General features: G+C 46.8%; 1 long non-coding RNA gene across 1 annotated transcript in view; it reads left to right on the plus strand.

Moving 5' to 3' along the window:
* LOC147013387 (uncharacterized) overlaps positions 1-7,545 on the plus strand; it is a 44,092-nt gene extending 36,547 nt beyond the window's left edge. Inside the window, exons 2-3 of the long non-coding RNA XR_015051310.1 lie at positions 7,026-7,150; positions 7,301-7,545. This is a non-coding gene — a long non-coding RNA (uncharacterized LOC147013387). The remainder of the gene's footprint in view (positions 1-7,025; positions 7,151-7,300) is intronic.
* The last annotated feature ends 17,322 nt before the right edge of the window (positions 7,546-24,867 follow it).

Consider the following 24,867-nt stretch of genomic DNA (forward strand, 5'->3'; position numbering starts at 1 on the left):
TTAGATTTCGGTTGAGGTCCGGATTCAGATCCGATCTATCGGTGGGATACAAAACGTAAACTTTCAAGCCTGGTGGAGGTGTGTGTTCTACCAAGTGCTATTATAGTTTTGGGGGTTTTTTTTCCCCCCTGAAATTGCAGCACACCACATGCTTGATCAACTCCACCATCCTGGGAGATTATTCCACAATTTTCTAACTCAGCACACACAAGTTCTTCGGTACATCCCGATTGGCTCTCAATGCTTTAGTAGTTTGAACGCGTGTTCTCTGGTTATGGAAGTTTTGCGCTGTAGATATGGGGATGACTTTATTGTCATATTTATTGAGATTGTTTAATAACTGGAGGTCTCAATCGTGTCGCTGTATGCACATTGATAGACTCAGGTTGGAATATCCAGTTTTTAAGTCTTTTCTCAGAAGTAAAAGGCCTTTCAGACATTCCAACTCTCAAACACAAAAGAGGGCATTGTGTAGTTCGTGTCGTATTAATATCTGTGATCAGTGTTGTATTTACATGATATGCCCTTACGTTTGAGCGAATATTTAAGAAGAAACCTCCATGATCCATGAAAATGTGTGACGTCACACGTAAAAATGACGTGTTTATGTTTGATCTCCAAGTCGGGATTTGTGGTGTGAATGCCCATACACCTTCATGGGGTCACCCCGGTCCCCCTGGCCCGAGTTGTATGTATTTAGGGATTGGGCCAAAAATGATATATAGCAGGATATCTCAAAAAGTTGTGGACGGATTTGGATGAAACTTGGTGAACAGGTTGGGTGTGTGACAAGGACGAGTCGATTCGATTTTGGAGAAGATCCGGATCAAGATCCGGACACGAGAGTTTTTTAATTTTTAAAGTAATTCTTCACTATTTAGGGATTGGGCCAAAAATGATATATATCAGGATATCTCAAAAAGCTGGGGACGGATTTGGATGAAACTTGGTGAACAGGTTGGGTGTGTGATAAGGACGAGTCGATTCGATTTTGGAGAAGATCCGGATCAAGATCCGGACACGAGAGTTTTTTTAATTTTTAAAGTGATTCTTCACTATTTAGGGATTGGGCCAAAAATGATATATAGCAGGATATCTCAAAAAGTTGTGGACGGATTTGGATGAAACTTGGTGAACAGGTTGGGTGTGTGACAAGGACGAGTCGATTCGATTTTGGAGAAGATCCGGATCAAGATCCGGACACGAGAGTTTTTTAATTTTTAAAGTAATTCTTCACTATTTAGGGATTGGGCCAAAATGATATATATCAGGATATCTCAAAAAGCTGGGGACGGATTTGGATGAAACTTGGTGAACAGGTTGGGTGTGTGATAAGGACGAGTCGATTCGATTTTGGAGAAGATCCGGATCAAGATCCGGACACGAGAGTTTTTTAATTTTTAAAGTGATTCTTCACTATTTAGGGATTGGGCCAAAAATGATATATAGCAGGATATCTCAAAAAGTTGTGGACGGATTCGGATGAAACTTGGTGAACAGGTTGGGTGTGTGATAAGGACGAGTCGATTCGATTTTGGAGAAGATCCGGATCAAGATCCGGAAACGAGAGTTTTTTAATTTTTAAAGTGATTCTTCACTATTTAGGGATTGGGCCAAAAATGATATATAGCAGGATATCTCAAAAAGTTGTGGACGGATTCGGATGAAACTTGGTGAACAGGTTGGGTGTGTGATAAGGATGAGTCGATTCGATTTTGGAGAAGATCCGGATCAAGATCCGGACACGAGAGTTTTTTAATTTTTAAAGTGATTCTTCACTATTTAGGGATTGGGCCAAAAATGATATATAGCAGGATATCTCAAAAAGTTGTGGACGGATTCGGATGAAACTTGGTGAACAGGTTGGGTGTGTGATAAGGACGAGTCGATTCGATTTTGGAGAAGATCCGGATCAAAATCCGGAAACGAGAGTTTTTTAATTTTTAAAGTGATTCTTCACTATTTAGGGATTGGGCCAAAAACGATATATAGCATAATATCTTTTATCTCTTTTTTGACAAATTTCCGTGACAATATCTGCTGCTCTTCCTTTGCTCCAATTGGTTCTTCTGACCACGTCCTTGTTAAAGTGGACATCTCTCTGGCTGTTATCAGAGAACCACCTCACCGCCGTCGAGTCTGGCATTTCACTCAAGCCGACTGGCAGGGTCTCCGAGCAGCCATCAAACTGACAGACTGGTCTCCTATCACTACTTTCTCAAACATCAACTCATCCTGGGAATTCTTTCAAAGAAACTTGCTCTCCCTCATGCACAGATTTATCCCCTCTCGTGTTCAGTTGTCTTACCCTTCCTCCCGCCCTTGGTTTACTGAAGCTTGTGGCGAGGCAGTTGTCCTGAAACAACTTGCCTTTGCCTCATGGAAAGCAAACCCAACTGAGGGCAATCTCAGTTCTTTCCACAAAGCTCGGAACAAATGTGTATCTACCCTCAGGAGAGCCAGAAAACAACATCTTTCTCATCTCAAGTCTGAACTCTCAAACCTCTCTCCCTCCTCAAAATCCTGGTGGCGTTTAATCAAATCTGTTTCTGGTGTATGTTCCCCCTCCATCCCCTCCCTTACCTCAAATGGCCGCACTGCTGATTCCACACGTGATAAAGCTGAATGTCTAAACTCGGTGTTTGCAGCTAAATCTTGTATCCTAAACCCATCACTATCTCTCCCCACTTTACCCAGTCGCACCCAACTGTCCCTGGACTCTGTATCCTTTTCTCCTGACAAGGTGGAGAGCTTGCTTTCAAACCTCGAGTCAGATTCTGCAACCGGTCCAGACGGCATCAGCCCACGTGTCCTCAAAGCCTGCTCTTCTGCTCTTGCTCACCCTCTCTCTGTTCTATTCACCCTCTCATTTTCCCAAGGTCATCTGCCATCTGCTTGGAAATCTGCTAACATCACTGCCCTGCATAAAAAGGTGCAAAAACAGATCCCTGTAACTACAGACCAATCAGCCTTCTCCCAATCATCAGCAAGGTGATGGAATCCATCATCGCTTCAGACATGAAATCCTTCCTCTTCTCCAATGGCTTGATTTCCAATCATCAATTTGGTTTCAGACCAGGTCACTCTACCCTGGATATGCTGCTTCTGCTCTCCCATCAATGGATGGAGGTCCTCAATGCCAGACAGGAAATCCAAGCCGTATCCCTGGACATATCACGTGCTTTTGACACAGTCTGGCACCCTGCCCTACTCACCAAACTCTCTTCCCATGGTATTCAAGGCCATCTCCACTCATGGCTCGCAGACTTCCTCTCCTGTCGCAGTCAACGTGTGGCCCTAAATGGAGTTCTTTCATCCCCTCTTCCTGTGCAGGCTGGAGTTCCTCAAGGTAGCGTTCTGGGCGCTGTTCTTTTTCTGGTTTTCATCAATGATCTCTCGGACTCTCTGGAAAATCCTCTATTTCTCTTTGCCGACGACTCAACCCTCTGCCGTACCATCTGTCATCCCTCAGACCGGCAAGCAGCAGCTTCTTCGCTCACTGCAGATCTGGATAAAATCACAAACTGGTCCAACACGTGGAACATGTCTTTCAATCCGGACAAATCTCACACTCTCACTATGTCTCTTCGAAAGGACCGTTTACAAAACCCCCCCATCCACTTTCTCAACAATCCTCTGGAAGAAGTCTTTTCTTTCAAGCTTCTAGGTCTCACTATCTGCCATGACCTTTCCTGGGAAAGTCACATTTCCAACCTCGCCTCAAAAGCCAGTCGCCGACTGGGAATCCTCCGTCGTGCAAAGTCCTTCCTCGGCCCTCTTGAGCTCCTGACCACTTACAAAGCTTTTGTCCCGAGCCTGATGGAGTACTGCTCTCCCCTCTGGGCTGGTGCTCCTGCCTCCCACCTTTCTCGGCTTCACGCTGTCGAAACCAGGGCATTTAAGATCATCGGCATCTCCCGCAATGAAGCTGAGTCTTTGGGCCTCTCACTCAATCACCGCAGGTTGGTCGGTGGTCTTTCTGTCTTCTACCGACTCCTCTCCAGCCTTGCCCCCCCTGCTCTCTCTGCGATTTGTCCCCACCACATTTCCACAGGGCGCTCAAGGTCCGCCAACAACCCCCTTCTGGTAAAACTACCAAAATCACGAATCACTGCTCATCTTCACTCTTTCATTCCTCTTTTTTCCCGCCTTTGGAATAAACTTCCTCACTCTATTCTTTCCCATTCTTCCCTCCAGGCTTTCAAAACAGCTGTTCACCACCACCTCTTATCTTCCCCCATCCAAATCCTCGATCTTTTCTACCCCGATAATCCACCCAAGCCCACTTCCTTCATTTCTCCTGCTTTCCTTCCTGAAAGTCCCTGAAATGTCCATCTTCTCTTCGCCATGTTCCCCGTTCCATCCCCATCCCTCTCCCTTCCACAGTTCACCTGTGTCTGTTCCCCACTGTTTTGTCCCTTCCACTCCCACCCCTCTTGTCTCATGCCTCCTTGCTGTGAGTTGTGTGTTAGCTCTCATACGAGCCTCGACCAAGGTATACAAAAAAAAAAAATCTCAAAAAGTTGTGGAAAGATTCGGATGAAACTTGGTGAACAGGTTGGGTGTGTGATAAGGACGAGTCGATTCGATTTTGGAGAAGATCCGGATCAAGATCCGGACACGAGAGTTTTTTTTAATTTTTAAAGTGATTCTTCACTATTTTGGGATTGGGCCAAAAATGATATATAGCATGATATCTCAAAAAGCTGGGGACGGATTTGGATGAAACTTGGTGAACAGGGTGGGTGTGTGACAAGGACGAGTCGATTCGATTTTGGAGAAGATCCGGATCAAGATCCGGAAACGAGAGTTTTTTAATTTTTAAAGTGATTCTTCACTATTTAGGGATTGGGCCAAAAATGATATATAGCAGGATATCTCAAAAAGCTGGGGACGGATTTGGATGAAACTTGGTGAACAGGTTGGGTGTGTGATAAGGACGAGTCGATTTGATTTTGGAGAAGATCCGGATCAAGATCCGGAAACGAGAGTTTTTTAATTTTTAAAGTGATTCTTCACTATTTAGGGATTGGGCCAAAAATGATATATAGCAGGATATCTCAAAAAGTTGTGGAAGGATTCGGATGAAACTTGGTGAACAGGTTGGGTGTGTGATAAGGACGAGTCAATTCGATTTTGGAGAAGATCTGGATCAAGATCCGGAAACGAGAGTTTTTTAATTTTTAAAGTGATTCTTCACTATTTAGGGATTGGGCCAAAAATGATACATAGCATAATATCTCAAAAAGTTGTGGAAGGATTCGGATGAAACTTGGTGAACAGGTTGGGTGTGTGACAAGGACGAGTCGATTCGATTTTGGTGAAGATCCGGCTCCAGATACGAGAATTATTTTTTGACGTTTCAAGTAATGCTTCACCATTGAGAGATGAGGCCAAAAACGATATATGGCAAGACATCTCAAAAAGTTGTTGACGGATTATGACAAAACTTGGTGGACGTGTTGGGTCGGTGATGAGAACAAGCCGATTAGATTTCGGTTGAGGTCCGGATTCAGATCCGATCTATCGGTGGGATACAAAACGTAAACTTTCAAGCCTGGTGGAGGTGTGTGTTCTACCAAGTGCTATTATAGTTTTGGGGGTTTTTTTCCCCCCTGAAATTGCAGCACACCACATGCTTGATCAACTCCACCATCCTGGGAGATTATTCCACAATTTTCTAACTCAGCACACACAAGTTCTTCGGTACATCCCGATTGGCTCTCAATGCTTTAGTAGTTTGAACGCGTGTTCTCTGGTTATGGAAGTTTTGCGCTGTAGATATGGGGATGACTTTATTGTCATATTTATTGAGATTATTTAATAACTGGAGGTCTCAATCGTGTCGCTGTATGCACATTGATAGACTCAGGTTGGAATATCCAGTTTTTAAGTCTTTTCTCAGAAGTAAAAGGCCTTTCAGACATTCCAACTCTCAAACACAAAAGAGGGCATTGTGTAGTTCGTGTCGTATTAATATCTGTGATCAGTGTTGTATTTACATGATATGCCCTTACGTTTGAGCGAATATTTAAGAAGAAACCTCCATGATCCATGAAAATGTGTGACGTCACACGTAAAAATGACGTGTTTATGTTTGATCTCCAAGTCGGGATTTGTGGTGTGAATGCCCATACACCTTCATGGGGTCACCCCGGTCCCCCTGGCCCGAGTTGTATGTATTTAGGGATTGGGCCAAAAATGATATATAGCAGGATATCTCAAAAGGTTGTGGACGGATTTGGATGAAACTTGGTGAACAGGTTGGGTGTGTGACAAGGACGAGTCGATTCGATTTTGGAGAAGATCCGGATCAAGATCCGGACACGAGAGTTTTTTAATTTTTAAAGTAATTCTTCACTATTTAGGGATTGGGCCAAAAATGATATATATCAGGATATCTCAAAAAGCTGGGGACGGATTTGGATGAAACTTGGTGAACAGGTTGGGTGTGTGATAAGGACGAGTCGATTCGATTTTGGAGAAGATCCGGATCAAGATCCGGACACGAGAGTTTTTTAATTTTTAAAGTGATTCTTCACTATTTAGGGATTGGGCCAAAAATGATATATATCAGGATATCTCAAAAAGTTGTGGACGGATTAGGATGAAACTTGGTGAACAGGTTGGGTGTGTGACAAGGACGAGTCGATTCGATTTTGGAGAAGATCCGGATCAAGATCCGGACACGAGAGTTTTTTAATTTTTAAAGTAATTCTTCACTATTTCATTGCCATCATCACATCGTGTCACTTTTGGAATATGCAGTCCAGAATCGTTTTACCTGGATCACCAAGGTCCACACCCTCGCATTTCTAACCGTCCACTTATATCAATGTGTACATACTCTCTGATGGAATTTCAGAGTTTAAAAAGTTTTCGATCTGTCCTTGAACATCAACTGAAGAGGTTCTTGGATAAAAGAGGTGCCCTGTATTCAAAGTAGATAATATAATTATTTAAAAAAAATTGATTTCCTCCAAAAAGATGAAGTCACTAAACTCGTCGTTTTTGTGTCTTTCCAGGGAAACCACGTCAGGATGCCAATTCGATTCCTCGCTCCATCACGGTGCGGCCATCATTCAATGTGAGCTTCATGGAAGCAAGATATCAGGCTGAGAAGGTGCTCACGTCTGTCAAGGTGTAGGGGGTGAGTGGTTTGAGGGAGGGGGTGGGAGAACAGCTCTCCTTCAACCTCGATCAGGTAGATGTTTTATTACCTCCGCCACCGAAGGTGAAGGAGATGATGTTTTCACCCCTTTCTGTCTGTTTCTCTGTTTGTTTGTCTGTTTGTGTACAGAATATATCAAAAAGTTGTGGACGGATTCGGATGAAACTTGGGAGACAGATTGGGTGTGTCACAAGGGCGAATTGCTAAACCTTTTGCGTGAAGCCTGGCCAGAAATCCCACAAGAGAAAATTTCAGAACTCGTAGATTCTATGCCCGAAAGAGTAAAAGCTCATTGAAATCTGCAAATGGCAAGTCTACCAAATACGAGTCTTTGTCTTAAAATGTACTTCAAATGTTCAATAAATAAATTATTTTAAAATAACGGTGTCTATTTACTTCTGTCATGTCTCTGTAGTTGTGTATAGCATGATATTTCAAAAATGTATTTGGTCCGATGTGTTCGCGTGGATCAGGCATGATGTGGCGGAGGTATGCGCTCTACCGAGTGCCCTTGTAGTCTATGAGTGGAACCATGTAGAGAGAGAGAGAGAGAGAGAGAGAGAGAGAGAGAGAGAGAGAGAGAGAGAGAGAGAGAGAGAGAGAGATAGATATAGAGATAGAGATAGAGATAGAGATAGAGATAGAGATAGAGATAGAGATAGAGATAGAGATAGAGATAGAGATAGATCTGCCGTGCATGTGCAGCCATTTTTGGTGGTTCGTGTTGGTATTGACTTCACCACCGAACTCTTCACATGGGGACGATTTGTAAGTAATCCCAAGACGTATGTCATCGCGTTGACATTGCAAATGATGGATTAAAATTGAATTATTATATCTTAGCGATGTACTCAGGGCTGGCAAGTTCGCCTGGAGGTACACGCACCCTCACCTCTGAGCTGTTCAGCCTGGGTTAGAATCCCGACCCGCCTATAAACTGTCATCCTGGTAGGGTGATTCATCAATGCGTCCCTCGTCCCTCGAATGGACGTTAAACCCGGCGTCCCATCTGCTAGCAGTAGTTGGTCGACACCAAAGATACCACGGCGTCTTTCGCAAAGAGTAGGCGAGTTCTTTTTGCAAAAAAAGTTCTAAATTCCTGCCCTGAATGGGCAAACCTGACCATATAGTAGTTGTCATAGTAATAGTAGTTGTCGTAGTAATAGTAGATTACAGCAATCAAGTCAGGTATAAAAAAAAGAATGTTTCTGTAGTGGAAATAAAACCTTCACACCTGTTCAATCATTCCCTGCATCAAGATGTATTGTTTCCCCACAAGGTAGTCGTCCCCTTCGTCCCCTTCCCGTACCCGACCTGTATTTAACGCGCTCCATTTCACGAGGCCAATTAAACGGTATATATATTTTTCTAAAGGGATGCCTCGTTATCACAATTTTCATTAAGTGCTCTCGTACGTCTAGACGGTGGAAGTGCATGCGTTTAGAGTCCTGCTGGGAAGATTCGGATCGTTTCCAGGCTAATTGGTCCTCATTCCAATCCATACCTGCCCAACCGCACACCTGATATAACACAGCGAATGTATGCACCTTCAACAAGGTTTGACAAGTCCATTCAGAAAGCCACTTGGGCAAACCCATTAACTCTTAGTATAGTTTTACAATCTGCTTTTGCCGCTTTAAAACCGTGAAAGCTCGCCTACAGCGGTAGTGGTTGTGGAATCGCAGTCACTCTACCCACAATCGTGGCTTCATATCAGGCAACAATGTGTGCGTCGTCCATCGGAAGGACGTTTAAGTCGGAGGACCCGTCGGTGGGTCGTAGGTGGTCGCCGAAGATCCCTCGGTGTTTTGTGAAGAGTAGGCCAGTTACCACCTTTCTGGCTTCAATCAAACACCAGGGTTGAGCATCCAGTTCGTGACGGACTTGGGTGCAAAAAAGTTCCACCGCCGACTCCACAAGATGGGAATACATAATTGGGGTCATCAAAGTAGTAGTAGTAGTAGTACCACATTATGATTGCCTCATCTCCTTCACCAACATTTCGTCGCCTTGGAAACAAAGGTTCAATTGTCAAACAGAATGTTTTGATCCTAAGGCGCCAAAAATTGTGAGGGAACCCTTGAATGAATCCTGCCGAGGCTGTTAAAGCATCAGCAACACCTCCCATCAGAGGGTGAGTGGAGCCTGTGCTCTGTCACCACCAAACTGGATGCTTTTCAAGGCAACAAAGACCAAGATGAAAAGGGCGTTTGGTCCATCATGTGCCTGTGCCGCATTGCCATCCCAACACTCACCGAAAGGAGGTGAGATCTATACAGATTGCTCCAAGCAAAAGAATTTCGCCAGGGTACCGGCACACAATGGCCTCTTCTTTTAGAAACACATTGTGGGATCTTTGACGTCAAGGCAGATGAGGGGCAACCTGGAGCACCCCCTCCCTATTGGCAATCGATGGACTGGAATAACTTATTGTTGTTGTTGGTGTTTGTTTTCTTAAAATGTGCTTTCTTAAGTGGTCTCCTTGGTTTAGTGAGTTTCAGAAGTCACCTCGTGATGCTGAAAATACTCCATATTGGAATCCCAAATACGATATCAACGTCATCTCATAAACACCATAATGCCTGAGATAATAAAGAAGATCAAGCTATCTGGGGATACGTCTCAACATGCACAGTGTAATGTTGATAGGATAAACAGCTGTCACGAAACTTTATGCTGGCATCACAATCTCCGGCAGATGGCGCTACGGTGGCACCACAACCTCCAACAGAGATGCTATAATGCTAGCATCACAACCTCCAACAGATGGCGCTATGGTGGCACCACAATGGTAGGTCACCATCAAATTCAGCTCTTCCTTGGAATGACCCCAAGACCAGACGATCCAACGTCGGACTCGCTAGTACTGACCATGACAAAGTACGCGAGGTCGTTTATTCCTGATACGTGAAATACCCTGCAACCAATGCCGATGGAAAACAGACTTTTTGGAACTCCGGCCACATTTTCCATCCAATCATCATATGACTTTGTTTAAAAAAAAACATATATTCCATCCGGAGGTGACCTTTATGTTGAAAGTTTTGTGTCACTCGCTCAAGAGGGTGCGGAGAAAACGGATTTTTCAATTGAATAAAGGTGAAAAAGTGAGGGCCTCAGCCGACGTTCCACAATATGGTCAAGGATCGTTGTGGACGCCTATTACGAGTTAATAAATGTTATTCCACTTGGAGATTGTTGGAAGAAAACTCACTGTGAAGGAATTGGGGAAAAAACCGATTCTGTAACTTTTTTTTAACTGAGTAGACTCGGTGACATAATGGTTTGAGAGTCCGCAGTACGCTTAGTGCAAATTACTTCAATTTATTAATTGAGGTTAGGGTTAGGGTTAGGGGAGTTTGGAAATGTGGCAGTTCGAACCACAAAAGACATACTGGAGAGTTCATAGAACAAGATACCCCACACATTGTTAATTCAATTTTAATAAATAATTATTTTAACGGTTGTTTTTTAAAATCCGAAAGTTTTGTGCCACTGAAGTAGTCCAGAGGCAGTCCCGAACAGCATCCTTATGCACCACCGCACTGACCTTCATTAGCTCGTCCCCCACGCAGCGGGATACAGGGTTTTGCAATCACTTCTGGGTGTGTCTGTGTGTCTGTCCAGGCTGTAACTTTTATTTTTTTTTTTACCATTTCAGCTTTTGTGATCAAATTTTCACCAAAGCTTTATTATGAGAAACAAGAATACAAATTAATAATTTGCTCAAAAGGTCAAAGGTCAGCATCACGTATTTAAAAATTTGCATAGTGGGTCACTGAATTGGTTTACCAATCAAAATCTCGAAGCTGATTGTTTTTTTTATATTAAAAGGTCAAAGGTCAAGGTTGCATAAAATCATCAATTTTCATCCGATTGACTTGAAAGTTGAGCAGGGATTGCACTGGGCCACTGAAGCCTATTGCGCTTGAGGTCAAAAAGTCAAGGTCACCTGAAATCAGAAAATTTTTTTGTATTTTTTAAAAAGCGGACGTGGGCAGGCTTTGTATTTTCTAATGCTTTCAACTTGTATTGAAGTACTGCAAAACTGGAGGTTCCTGAAAGTACGATGATAAACGATTTGTGTTCTGAGGTGTTCAAACATATGATAACATTTAAAAATAAAATAAAGATTGTAAAAGTCGTATAAATAAATTAATTCCGGAATTTACTGCCATTTCCCACAGTGTCTATTACATCACCCTATCTGACGCGTTGCATTAGTTATTGACAGCTGCGTTATGTGTGTCCTTTATGGCATCCTTAAGAACAGTACATTTCCTGTTTGGAATGATTTTCAATTTTATTTGACTGCCAGGTGGGCAGCAGACAGAGTAAGAAAACAAAAATCTCACTACTCTCTGCGCACGTGCGATCAGGATAAATTCAGAGGCAAAGTACTGTTAAACTACAGGTTCGTTTACCAATTCGTGTTCAAAATATAACATTCGATTTCAATAAACTGTTCTTCGATCATAAACTGAAAAGGAGGACGGATGGACAGACATGAACAAATTCTTTAACTCTGCATTTTTCGTTGTGTGCGTGGGATAATAATGTACAAACAACCAGAGGTTGGCAATAGGTTAGCCCATGTTTAAAAGGACCGAATGACCTCCTGCTTTGAAGTTCCTTGTAAGGGAACATACCTGTATATTCTTAAAGTTCAGTATTATTGTTTCGGGCTCGCTGACCTGTTAAGGCTTCAACCAATCAGCTTAGGGCTTACCTTGTGTAGCTTTTCTTGATTGCTTTATGCAGCTTTCTTTGGCTGGAATAACATGGGGGTTAATTTATGGAAATCCTAGCCACCTGGGGTCATTTATTAGGTAAGAACTGATTGGTTATTCCGTTCAATTACCGGTGAAAGATGTGATTGGATCTGGTTATTTTTTTTTTTTTTTTGTATACCTTGTCGAGGCTCGTATGAGAGATAACACATAATGCACAGCAAGGGGGCATGAGACAAGAGGGGCGGGAGTGGAGGGACAAAACAGTGGGGAACAGACACATTAGATGTGTGGAAGGGAGAGGGATGGGACGGGGAACATGGGGAAGAGAAGATGGACATTACAGGGACTTTCAGGAAGGAAAGCAGGGGAATTGAAGGAAGTGGGCTTGGGTGGATTATCGGGGGAAGAAAAGATCGAGAATTTGGATGGGGGATGATAAGAGGTGGTGGTGATCAGCTGTTTTGAAAGCCTGGAGGGAAGAATGGGAAAGAATAGAGTGAGGGAGTTTATTTAAAGGGCGGGAAAAAAGAGGAATGAAAGAGTGAAGATGAGCAGTGATTCGTGATTTTGGTAGTTTTACCAGAAGGGGGTTGTTGGCAGACCTTGAGCGCCCTGCGGAAATGTGGTGGGGACAAATTGCAGAGAGAGCAGGGGGGGGGCAAAGCTGGAGAGGAGACGGTAGAAGACAGAAAGACCACCGACCAACCTGCGGTGATTGAGTGAGAGGCCCAAAGACTCAGCTTCATTGCGGGAGATGCCGATGATCCTAAATGCCTTGGTTTCGACAACGTGAAGTCAAGAAAGGTGGGAGGCAGGAGCACCAGCCCAGAGGGGAGAGCAGTACTCCATCAGGCTACGGACAAAAGCTTTGTATGTGGTCAGGAGCTCAAGAGGGCCGAGGAAGGACTTTGCACGACGGAGGATTCCCATTCGGCGACTGGCTTTGGAGGCGAGGTTGGAAATGTGACTTTCCCAGGAAGGATCATGGCCGATAGTGAGACCCAGAAGCTTGAAAGAAAAGACTTCTTCCAGAGGATTGTTGAGAAAGTGGATGGGGGGGGGTTCTAAACGGTCCTTTCGAAGAGACATAGTGAGAGTGTGAGATTTGTCTGGATTGAAAGACATGTTACACGTGTTGGACCAGTTTGTTATTTTATCCAGATCTGTAGTGAGCGAAGAAGCTGCTGCTTGCCGGTCTGAGGGATGACAGATGGTACGGCAGAGGGTGGAGTCGTCGGCAAAGAGAAATGGAGGATTTTCCAGAGAGTCGGAGAGATCATTGATGAAAATCAGAAAAAGAACAGGGCCCAGAACGCTACCTTGAGGAACTCCAGCCTGGACAAGAAGAGGGGATGAAAGAACTCCATTTAGGGCCACACGTTGACTGCGACAGGAGAGGAAGTCTGCGAGCCATGAGTGGAGATGGCCTTGAATACCATGGGAAGAGAGTTTGGTGAGTAGGGCAGGGTGCCAGACTGTGTCAAAAGCATGTGATATGTCCAGGGATACGGCTCGGATTTCCTGTCTGGCATTGAGGACCTCCATCCATTGATGGGAGAGCAGAAGCAGCATATCCAGGGTAGAGTGACCTGGTCTGAAACCAAATTGATGATCGGAAATCAAGTCATTGGAGAAGAGGAAGGATTTGATGTCTGAAGAGATGATGGATTCCATAACCTTGCTGATGATTGGGAGAAGGCTGATTGGTCTGTAGTTACAGGGATCTGTTTTTGCACCTTTTTATGCAGGGCAGTGATATTTGCAGATTTCCAAGCAGATGGCAGATGACCTTGGGCAAATGAGAGGGTGAATAGAACAGAGAGAGGGTGAGGAAGAGCAGAAGAGCAGGCTTTGAGGACACGTGGGCTGATGCCGTCTGGACCGGTTGCAGAATCTGACTCGAGGTTTGAAAGCAAGCTCTCCACCTTGTCAGGAGAAAAGGATACAGAGTCCAGCGACAGTTGGGTGCGACTGGGTAGAGTGGGTAGAGAAAGTGATGGGTTTAGGACACAAGATTTAGCTGCAAACACCAAGTTCAGGCATTCAGCCTTTTCAAGTGCGGTATCAGCAGTGCTGCCATTTGAGGTAAGAGAGGGGATGGAGGGGGAACATACACCAGAAACAGATTTGATTAAACGCCACCAGGATTTTGAGGAGGGAGAGAGGTTTGAGAGATCAGACTTGAGATGAGAAAGATGTTGTTTTCTGGCTCTCCTGAGGGTAGATACACACTTGTTCCGAGCTTTGTGGAAGGAACTGAGATTGCCCTCAGTTGGGTTTGCTTTCCATGAGGCAAAGGCAAGTTGCTTCAGGACAACTGCCTCGCCATAAGCTTCAGTAAACCAAGGGCGGGAGGAAGGGTAAGACAACTGAACACGAGAGGGGATAAATCTGTGCATGAGGGAGAGCAAGTTTCTTGGAAAGAATTCCCAGGATGAGTTGATGTTGGAGAAAGTAGTGATAGGAGACCAGTCTTTCAGTTTGAGGGCTGCTGGGAGACCCTGCCAGTCAGCTTGAGTGAAATGCCAGACTCGACGGCGGTGAGGTGGTTCTCTGATAACAGCCAGAGCGATGTCCACTTTGACAAGGACGTGGTCAGAAGAACCGATTGGAGCGGAGGAAGAGCAGCAGATATTTTCAGGGAAATTTGTCAAAATCAGATCCAGAAGAGATGGAGTACCATTGGTTGAGATCCGGGTCGGGAAGTTGACCGATTGAGTCAGTCCCAATGAGTCGCAGAAAGCTTTTGCTGAGGTGCCATGACAGGTGAGAGAGGTACCCACACCTAGCCAACTGGCATGATGACAATTGAAGTCACCACATAAGAGGAAGAGAGAGTTTGGATGAGAAGATAGAAGTTGGTCCATGTTTTTGGATAGTGAGGTGTAGATGGAGTCATCACTGTTAGGTGGATGGTACAGTACGCATATAAACATGAGGTGGGAGTGGAGGGGAAGCCGAAGCCAGAGGTATTCCTGGGGGTGTGGGGGAGTGAGAGCAGTGCATGGAGAGTGAGGAATAGAGTCTTTGATGAAGAGAGCAACACCTCCACCAGGACGAGGCTCAGGTCTGTCATACCGTAAGAGGGAGTAGCCAGGGAGAGATACTTGGCAGTCAGACACGTCTTGGGAGAGGAAAGTTTCTGTTAGGCAGATAATGTCTGGTTTGTCAGTGGCAACCTGTAGGGAAAGATCTGAAAGATTTGAGCGAAGGCCCTGGATATTTGAGGTCCACACTTTTAATGAGGAGGGAGGGGAGGAGGCTTTGGGTGCAGGAGGTGGAGGGGAGGGGGAGGGCAGGACAAGGGACGAGGGGGGAAGTAAGGAGGGTTGTTGAAAGAGTGTGGGGGATTGCAGAAAAGCTCGGGGAGGGGGCCGGATGAGGAGGAGAAAAGGCTCTGTGGTGCTGGTGGAGAGGGGGGACAAGAGAGGGGGAAGAAGGCAGTTGAGGATTTGAGGAGGTGGAGTGAAGAGATGGAGGTGAGAGGGCAGTGGAAGGAGGCAGCTTAGTGGGGGGGGGGGAACGTTGAGAAGGATGAGTGAGGGGGATGAAAGGTGGGAGAAAGGTGAGGGGGAATTTTTGAGAGAGGTGAGAGGGAGGCTTGGAGGGAGAAGAGTGGGATGGTTGCTTTGAGAGTGAGAGTGAGGGGTGAGAGGGGTGAGTTGGCACTGAAGTTGGAAAAAAAGAATGGTTGATGGAAAGCGAACATTCATAGCAAACTGGGGTTTTTAAAAGTTTTAGGTCAGAGATGTGATTAAACACATTTCTTGAGGGATGCAATAAAGGCGAATTCAGAGAATGGAGAGAAGAAACGCTGTAACCGTTGGATTTTTTAGGCAAGGAATGAAGGAGAGGTCGAAATGAGAGCAGTCTGTCAGAATAGCAGAAGAGTAGTGCATTATGAAACTCTCTCACATGTGTGAGAGAGGAAGATGAAGCATAAGATCGTTTTTGTTATTATTATTAATGTTTGAGAGAGTTTTCAACAGATTAGGTCATGGAAGTGTTGTAGAAAAAAATCGAGGGAGAAGAAGAGGAAGAATAAGAGGAAGAAGAAGAAGCAGAAGAAGCAGAATCGGGAGAAGGTTAGCGTATTGTTGTTGTTTTTTTTTGTTTGTTTTTTTCAGATAAGAAATAGAGAGATTACTTGGGAGAATGGGGGACGTTAGAAAAGTGGGGAGGATAGAAATTGAAGGTAATGGGGAGAAAAAAACCAACGAACACCGAGGGGAACCAGTAGGCCTCAAGCCCCCGGTAAGAACATCGACAAAAACTCACAAAATAGCACGATTTTTGACACAAAACCGAACTAGGAACACAGTAACATGTCGGTGAGAAAATTAAACAGTTAAAACGGGACAAATAACGACCGGAAACTTAACTTTGAGAACGTCAGCAGAGAGCCCCTAAGGAGACCTCTCGACGCTCCAAACCCGGAACCAGAAGTGTTGTATGTTAAATGCTGTCGATATTGCATGTGTTACATGCTTGGGAGCCTCAGTGGTGTGCGTTTCTGTGTATGCTGTTGTGAATGATTTGCCAACAACCAGTCTGGCAGCTGAGGGGGGCGTGTAGCATTTGGATTCTCATGTATGTACTACTTTTGAATGTTTTGCAGATGTAGAAGAACCCGAGTAGGGTTTGAAACAGCAAAGGACTTACCTTGTGTAGCTTTATGCAGCTTTCTTTGGCTGGAAGAGCATCAGTGTTTACATATATATATATATATATATACATATACATATACATATATATATATATATATATATATATATATATATATATATATATATATATATATATATATATATATATATATATATATATATATACATATACATATATATATATATATACATATATATATATATATATATATATATATATATATATATATATACATATATATATATATACATATATATATATATATATATATATATATATATATATATATACATATATATACATATATATATACATATATATATACATATATATATACATATATATATATATATATATATATATATATATATACATATATATATATATATATATATATATATATATATATATATATATATATATATATATATATATATATACATATATATATATATATATACATATATATATATATATATATATATATATATATATATATATATATATATATATATATATATATATATATATATATATATATATATATATATATATATATATATATATATATATATATATATATATATATATATATATATATATATATATATATATATATATATATATATATATATATATATATATATATATATATATATATATATACAATGGGGAGAACACGTGTTTGATACACTGCCGATTTTGCAGGTTTTCCCACTTACATGCAGGCTCATGAATGCTTCACTCAGATCCTCTTACGACCCTTGCTTACATCTCAAGTGATGCCCACTCAACATAGTTGTCACCTGATGCAATGTATTTGATAAAAAAAAAAAAATACATATATATATATATATATATATATATATATATATATATATATATATATATATATATATATATATATATATATATATATATATATATATATATTGTTGTGGTTACCAAATTCGCAAACCACCATTCAGGTCCCTTCGGTGAGGTATCTCGGTAAGTGCATGTGTAGTTAGGCCCAAACCCGTTGTCTAGTGGGAATAAATGTTATTCATGCGTGCTGCGACTCTTCAGGATAGCCGTTTTTCTTCTACTATCTTTATTTTGGACCAACCGCCATGATTACCACCGCAACCACAACATCAACCACCAACCACAACACCGCTTCACCACAACCGCCACGACCTTCACGTCACACCTCGCAACCGTAGCATCGCCACCGTTCTTGCCCCGCTGTGGGTACCGGTGTTGGACTCGTGCAGGGCGCACGTTGAACAGCGTGTACAAAATCACGGATTTTGTGCTTCAAAAACGGATCAAAAACGACACACGCCCACTTTTTGCCGTCCAATCGGTGAGCGAGGGGCGATTTGGCCCCGCCTCCAGAACGATCGATATATGCAAATTTGTGGATCAAAAAGCCTTCACGCCCACTTTTTCTCGGGCCAATGGGGAGCGAGGTGAAAGGTCAAAGGGAGGGGGTCAAAGGCGAAGCTACGGGGGATAAAAGGACCGTGTTCGTCAGTCAGAGCCGTGTGGAAGTCTGGAGCCCGAAGCCTGCAGTAGCTGGAGAAGCTGAAGAGAGTCGAACGAGGAGAGCCCAAAGAAGAGTCCAGGGTGGAGAGTCCAGAGGCGGAGAGGCGGCAGCGGCGAAGGCAGACGAGGGGGTGCTCGCGACGGTGCCGGGAGCTGCACGCCCGAGGAAGGCCGGCAGCGCGACCTGGCCGAGGTGGAGACGCACACCAGGGATAATAAAGATCCTCTATACCCCGAGCATCAGCAACCCCCTCCTGTTTCCCCCCGCGCTGAGATAGTGCGACCAAGGGGGGCCCCTTTCCCACCCCCTGCCAGGCACTGTCCGCGAGGCCCGCGGAGTGAGGCGCCATCGCCGCTCCGCGTCTCATCACCAGACGGGTAGGCGCGACCCGGTCTCGGCCTCAGGCCCGCCTCATTCTTGAGGGTATTCTTTCCTTGGTTTTGAGTATGTGTTGTCGGCGCCGTCTGTGAAGTAGAATTGTATAAGTGTTGCCGTGTGCTCGGTAGTCGGTATTAGCTCTGCACTGTGTTTTCACTTTTATATTTGCTTTTTGTGTAAATGGAATTGTGTTTTCTTTTTTTTGTGTGCATTTGGTGGAATTGTATTTGTGTGCTTCCCGTGTGCCGCGAATAAATGTGCTTTATTGTTGAACTGTTCTCCCGCTTCGCTTCGTCTTTTCCTCCATTGAATCCTCATCTTGCTTCACGTAAAGGGTTGGTAGTGGGCTGAATACGCCCGATAATTAATCGAACCGTCGAGGTCGACGATAACACCGCTCGGTTATTCTGATAGTACGGAACGGTCGCTTAAGTGGCCCGTGTCCGAAGTCGACCTGCGGCGAGGTGCGATCGCCCGGTCTACCCTCCGCGTGGGTACTTAGGTAGGTCGAATTTGGCGAGCAACCCTATCCCACGCGGGGGCTGATTGGCTCGATCGCGGTGAGACCGAAAGGTCCACCCGTGACTGGTTCCCGGCGTTAGTCCGAGAGGGTCACGACTGGATTGTCCGTCCGGTGGGCGACGTGCCGCGATTCGAGTTACGTGGCCGTCAGCACGCCGGCGGGCGCGGAATCCGCAACACTGGTGTCAGGTCGTGCGATACAAATTCATCGCCCTCCTCGCGGCACTGGTATCGGAGAACAGGAAAACGGGCTCTCCTGTCTCCGGCTAAATTCACGGGAATCGGTCCAGGGGTGAGAGAAGCGACCCCCGATTCCCTCCAAATTACGAGCGAGCAAATTAACCCTTCACGAGAAGCAAGATGGCGTCTCAAGGCGAGCGGGAGCCGGGGGTATTAGAAATGGATGTAGAATGTGTAGAATCCATGGTCCAGGATGGAATCCCCGAGCAGGAAATGTTGATTGTGCAGGAACACGGACTCGCCCAACTGAACCCAGAGCCCGAAATGGGTGCGGCAGCGGCCGCGGTGTATGACACCTCCCCCCCCCCTCTCCACCAAAACCCTTCCCCAACCCTTGCCGAAACGGCTCAGCTGAGTGCATCCAACATGGCCCAGCTATGCGCCATGCTGGCGGCAATGAACGAAAAGATGAATGCGAAAATGATCAAAAAAATGGATGCAAATACAAACGAAATGAAAGGCATGAACAAACAAATGATCGAAAAGATGGATGCGAATGCACAACAAATAATCGAAAAGATGGATACAAACGCAAATGAAATTATAAACGAAATGAAAGGCATGAACAAGCACATGAAGGAAGAAACGAAAAAGCTCCGGGGTGAGACGCAGAACATGGGCCGATGCCTGCAGGCGGGCATGAAGGCCGTGACAAAGGAAATAATAGTTGAGACAAGGGAGGTAAAGGGTGAAGAGTTGGCAGAGACACGGGAGATAGAAAAAATAGAGGAAAGACGACACGAGGAAGACGGGGTAAGTGACGCACACACACACACAGAGGTAGTGGAGGATAATGGGGGTGAGCTGGCGGACTGGGTAGAGACCCAGTGCGAGCACCTGGATGGCCTCCTCCAGGAACGAGGGGAGGGAGTATTCCCCCTTGAGGCGAGTCACGACCAGGTGAGTTCGGTCGTGCTTTGCGAGGTTGAGGGGACGGGTGCTGTGGACAGGTGCACGGAGAGCTTGGGGGGTATAGAGGCCCCGGAGACCCTTGTGGGGACACGAATCCCCAGTGTAGTTGTCCCTGTGTGTGTGGTGCAAGGTGTGAGTGCGTCCCCGTGTGTGGAAGCGACCCCGTGTGTGAGTGGTATGGTGGCGATGGTGCCGGAGTGCGTGCTTCCCAGCACGCCGTGTGTGGATGAGGCACCGCGGGTTAGTGCCCCCGCGTGTGTGGATGAAACGGCCAGTGTGAGTGAGGCACCGCGGGTTAGTGCCCCCGCGTTTGTGGGTGAGGCACCGTGTGTGGATGAGGCACCGCGGTTGAGTGCCCCCGCGTGTGTGGATGACGCACGGAGTGCGAGTGAGGCACCGCGGGTGAGTGCCCCCGCACGCGTGAGTGAACGGCCGTGTGCAAGGTCGCTGTGTGCAAGGGAGACCGTGTGTGTGAGAGAGCGGTATGTGAGGGAGATGTCGGTTGGCATGCGGGAGCACGCAGCCGCATCTCCCGGTGTGAATGTGATGGAGTGGACTGTGTGCGTCGTAACACGCAGGTGTGCGTGGGTTGAATGGCGACGACGACGGCGACAGAGGAAAGAAAGCCGTGTAGCGGCTGTAGCTGTTTCGGGGACCGTGCCGGGTTCACCCAGCAGTGAGCACGCGGTTCGTGCTGTGCAACGCACGAGACCACCACGTGCTCGCTTGCGAGAGTGAAGTCCCGGTCCGGAAACGCACGCGGTGGATTTGCCGATCCCGCGGACGGACAAAGTTTAGGCAGGTAAATGGATTTGGACCGGACGGGTTCTCCACGCGATCGTGTGTGTTAAGCTCCAACGGGCAAAGCACATGTGTTCGCGTGGGGAACCCCTCGAGACGTGGGGCTTGTGTTTTTTTTTTTATGCGCACGGTGAAGCCATGGCTGCACGTGGGGTTGGAATCCGGCAGGAGGGATATCTCTGCCGGATGGCACCGTCCAAGGAGGGACGAGGAACACGTGCAGCTGCATGACGTCACGGGCAGGTGCAAAGTGCGCGAGCTCTGAGTTGCCGCGCAGGTGCTGCGCATAAAAAAAAAAAAAAAAAGCAAGCCTCACTTTCGGGTGCACAGGATTCCTGGGTAAGGGGTGGAAGACCCCCTTACCTGAGCACAGGATGGAAACTAGTTAGGGGGAAGGGTTAGCTTAGTTAGACCGACTTCATGGGGCAGGGGTAAGTCCTCATGGAGTCCGTGGAATGGATTAGGTAGAGGGATTTAGTGAGCTTTAGGTTGGGAAATAAAAGTTATTTGGGACATTTGAGAACATGGACAGACTTGGGGATGTGTAGAGGGGACGTAGTTTAGCTACGTAGTGTTAAAAGGAACGTGCTACTAGTGTAAGGGACGACGTGGGAGCACGAGTTAGTTAGGGGATGTAGTTAGGAGGATGGCAGAGTTCAGCGGTGAGTGTGTTGAAGAGTTGTGGGTTGTGAGGTGAGTACATGGTGAGTGAGTGAAGCCAGCGGGTCTGTGTGAGTGGAGTGAATGGGGAATGCATGGTGCGATGAGTGATTGGGGGGAGGAGTGACTCCCGCCCAAGGGACCCCGGGGTCAGTGTAGAGTGAGTTAGCTGGGTTAGTCAAATTGAAAAATGGAGGTCGTTTTGTTGTTGGTGGGAGTGTAGGCTCGAAACCCATTTGGAGGGGTGCAGGAGCCCTGTTGACGGGCTTGGGAGCGTGGCTGCGAAAGGTGAGTATCGCTGAGTGGGTACCCCGGGCACCAGGCTAGTCGGCCGCGGTAGGCCATGGGCCCATGGGGGGCCGGGATAGAGTAGTGGGCACGGGTGCGCCTGCTTGGTGCGGGGGCCCGGGGCGCCATTAGCCGCGTGGGCAGTGTTGTGGGCACGGGTGACCCTCGGAAAGGGGCCCGGGAGGCCGGCCTGCCACGTGTGCGTTTCAGGGGAGGTGCCATGGGGGGCACTCCCCGGTGTTAGGGAGCTGGTAGGCTCGGAGGCAGTGTAGTGCCCGGGGGTGCCATAGCGGGAGATTCGGCAGAGGGTCGTGCCTGCCAAAGGGAGCCACGTGTCCCAGCCAGGAGACCGTGTGAGGGCACGGAGAGAAAATTGGGGGGTGAGGCCCGAAATTGTGAGGACACCAACACAGGCGACGGGAATCTGGGTTGTTAGAACCAATAGTTTAAGCGAGAGGCGCTTGTTGAAAGCCCCGGGGTAGTTTAACAGTTAAATGGATAGGGTAGATTAGGAAGTGTACCCCTCCGCACCATCCATCCCCTCGCTGTCGTTGTGGGCCGCTGGACCCACTTGGTGTTAAGATCGCCGAACTCTGGGGAGGCCATTCTGAGGCTTCGTTGGGCCTCGGCACAGGACGTTAGCTCTCCCTTGTTCCCCTCTGGGAAGGGAACGTAGGGGTTGGGAGTAGGCTAGGTGACAGGATAGGTTAGCCGAACAAGGACGATAAAGGGGGTTAGGGGACGATTTATAGTGGGGGAGTAAAAATAAAAACAACAGAAAAAAAATTGAGTTGGGGCTAAATTGGGGTTTGACAAATTAAGGGAGTGGGTATGTACAGTGACAGGCAAAGGCGATAGGTTGGGAGGGAGACAGGTAGGTAGGTCCGAGCCCGCCTTCCAAGTGGCCAGCACCACCGCACCCCCTCCACCAACCTCCACTGAACGGCAAAGGCTGGCCAGCTTCATCGGCTGGCTGTTTTTTTTCTGCAAGGCCTGTGCCGGCCAACTTCATCGGCAGCTGTTATTTTGCTGCAAGGTCTGTGCCGGCTGGATCGTCTGCAGCTGCTGTGCTGCAAGGCCTGTGCCGGCCCACTTCATCTGCCGGCTGGCTGTTTTTTCTTCAAGGCCTGTGCCGGCCAGTTCATCTGCCGGCTGTGTTTGCCTGCAGCGGCCTTCTTCTGCGGGCTGTGTTTGCCTGCTGCCTTTGCCATGCCATGCCCACTGCCCACGTTCACCAGCCCCGTTCAAATTTTGCTTTGCCCCCCCCTGTTCATTTCCATGTGCGCCAGGATCAAGGCAACAGTTTGCAAGCTGCAAGAACTGCCCTGTTGGCAGCGACAACACGGGCCTGCAGTGGCAGCCCGTGCACCGTGTTTGTGTTCACCCATCCATTCGTTGTGCTCATTGCATGGGCCACTTGAGCTGGCACGGAGACTGCGTTTGTGCAGCCCATGCACCGTTGTGGTTCACTGCGTTCAGTTCAAAAGGGAAGGCCTTGGACTGCGTGTGAGCAGCCAGCCACGTTCCCTGTCACCTGCATTGTTTTGAGCCAGAGACTGCATGCGGGCAGCCTGGCTCCCTGCTAACTGCTTTTCTTTTGCAGAGTTCATTGATCCTGGGCCATGGTTTAGTGTAAAATTTGTAAGTTAAGGTTAAGATGTACTGTACATATGAGTGCGCCCCCGGCATGTTTGTCTTAGCGCCGGCAATTTTATTTAAGTCGTCCGTGTGAGTGAGTTTGTTTAGATAGTTACGCAGCCCTCAGGTTATTTATTTTGGGGACACGAATACCATGAATGTCGCACTCAGGGATCCGTAGGTAAAATGTACTAGGGGAAAACTACACATGATGGCACACGAAAATTTGACGACTCGGGACGAGTCTGTAAAAAGGGAAGGGGGTAGTGTTGTGGTTACCAAATTCGCAAACCACCATTCAGGTCCCTTAGGTGAGGTATCTCGGTAAGTGCATGTGTAGTTAGGCCCAAACCCGTTGTCTAGTGGGAATAAATGTTATTCATGCGTGCTGCGACTCTTCAGGATAGCCGTTTTTCTTTTACTATCTTTATTTTGGACCAACCGCCATGATTACCACCACAACCACCAACCACAACACCGCTTCACCACAACAGCCACGACCTTCACGTCACACCTCGCAACCGTACCATCGCCACCGTTCTTGCCCCGCTGTGGGTACCGGTGTTGGACTCGTGCAGGGCGCACGTTGAACAGCGTGTACAAAATCACGGATTTTGTGCTTCAAAAACGGATCAAAAACGACACACGCCCACTTTTTGCCGTCCAATCGGTGAGCGAGGGGCGATTTGGCCCCGCCTCCAGAACGATCGATATATGCAAATTTGTGGATCAAAAAGCCTTCACGCCCACTTTTTCTCGGGCCAATGGGGAGCGAGGTGAAAGGTCAAAGGGAGGGGGTCAAAGGCGAAGCTACGGGGGGATAAAAGGACCGTGTTCGTCAGTCAGAGCCGTGTGGAAGTCTGGAGCCCGAAGCCTGCAGTAGCTGGAGAAGCTGAAGAGAGTCGAACGAGGAGAGCCCAAAGAAGAGTCCAGGGTGGAGAGTCCAGAGGCGGAGAGGCGGCAGCGGCGAAGGCAGACGAGGGGGTGCTCGCGACGGTGCCGGGAGCTGCACGCCCGAGGAAGGCCGGCAGCGCGACCTGGCCGAGGTGGAGACGCACACCAGGGATAATAAAGATCCTCTATACCCCGAGCATCAGCAACCCCCTCCTGTTTCCCCCCGCGCTGAGATAGTGCGACCAAGGGGGCCCCTTTCCCACCCCCTGCCAGGCACTGTCCGCGAGGCCCGCGGAGTGAGGCGCCATCGCCGCTCCGCGTCTCATCACCAGACGGGTAGGCGCGACCCGGTCTCGGCCTCAGGCCCGCCTCATTCTTGAGGGTATTCTTTCCTTGGTTTTGGGTATGTGTTGTCGGCGCCGTCTGTGAAG

This window comes from Eptatretus burgeri, chromosome 14 (genome assembly GCF_056783735.1).
Source record: "Eptatretus burgeri isolate ZD-2024b chromosome 14, Ebu_testis_v1, whole genome shotgun sequence".
Taxonomy (NCBI): Eukaryota; Metazoa; Chordata; class Myxini; order Myxiniformes; family Myxinidae; genus Eptatretus; species Eptatretus burgeri.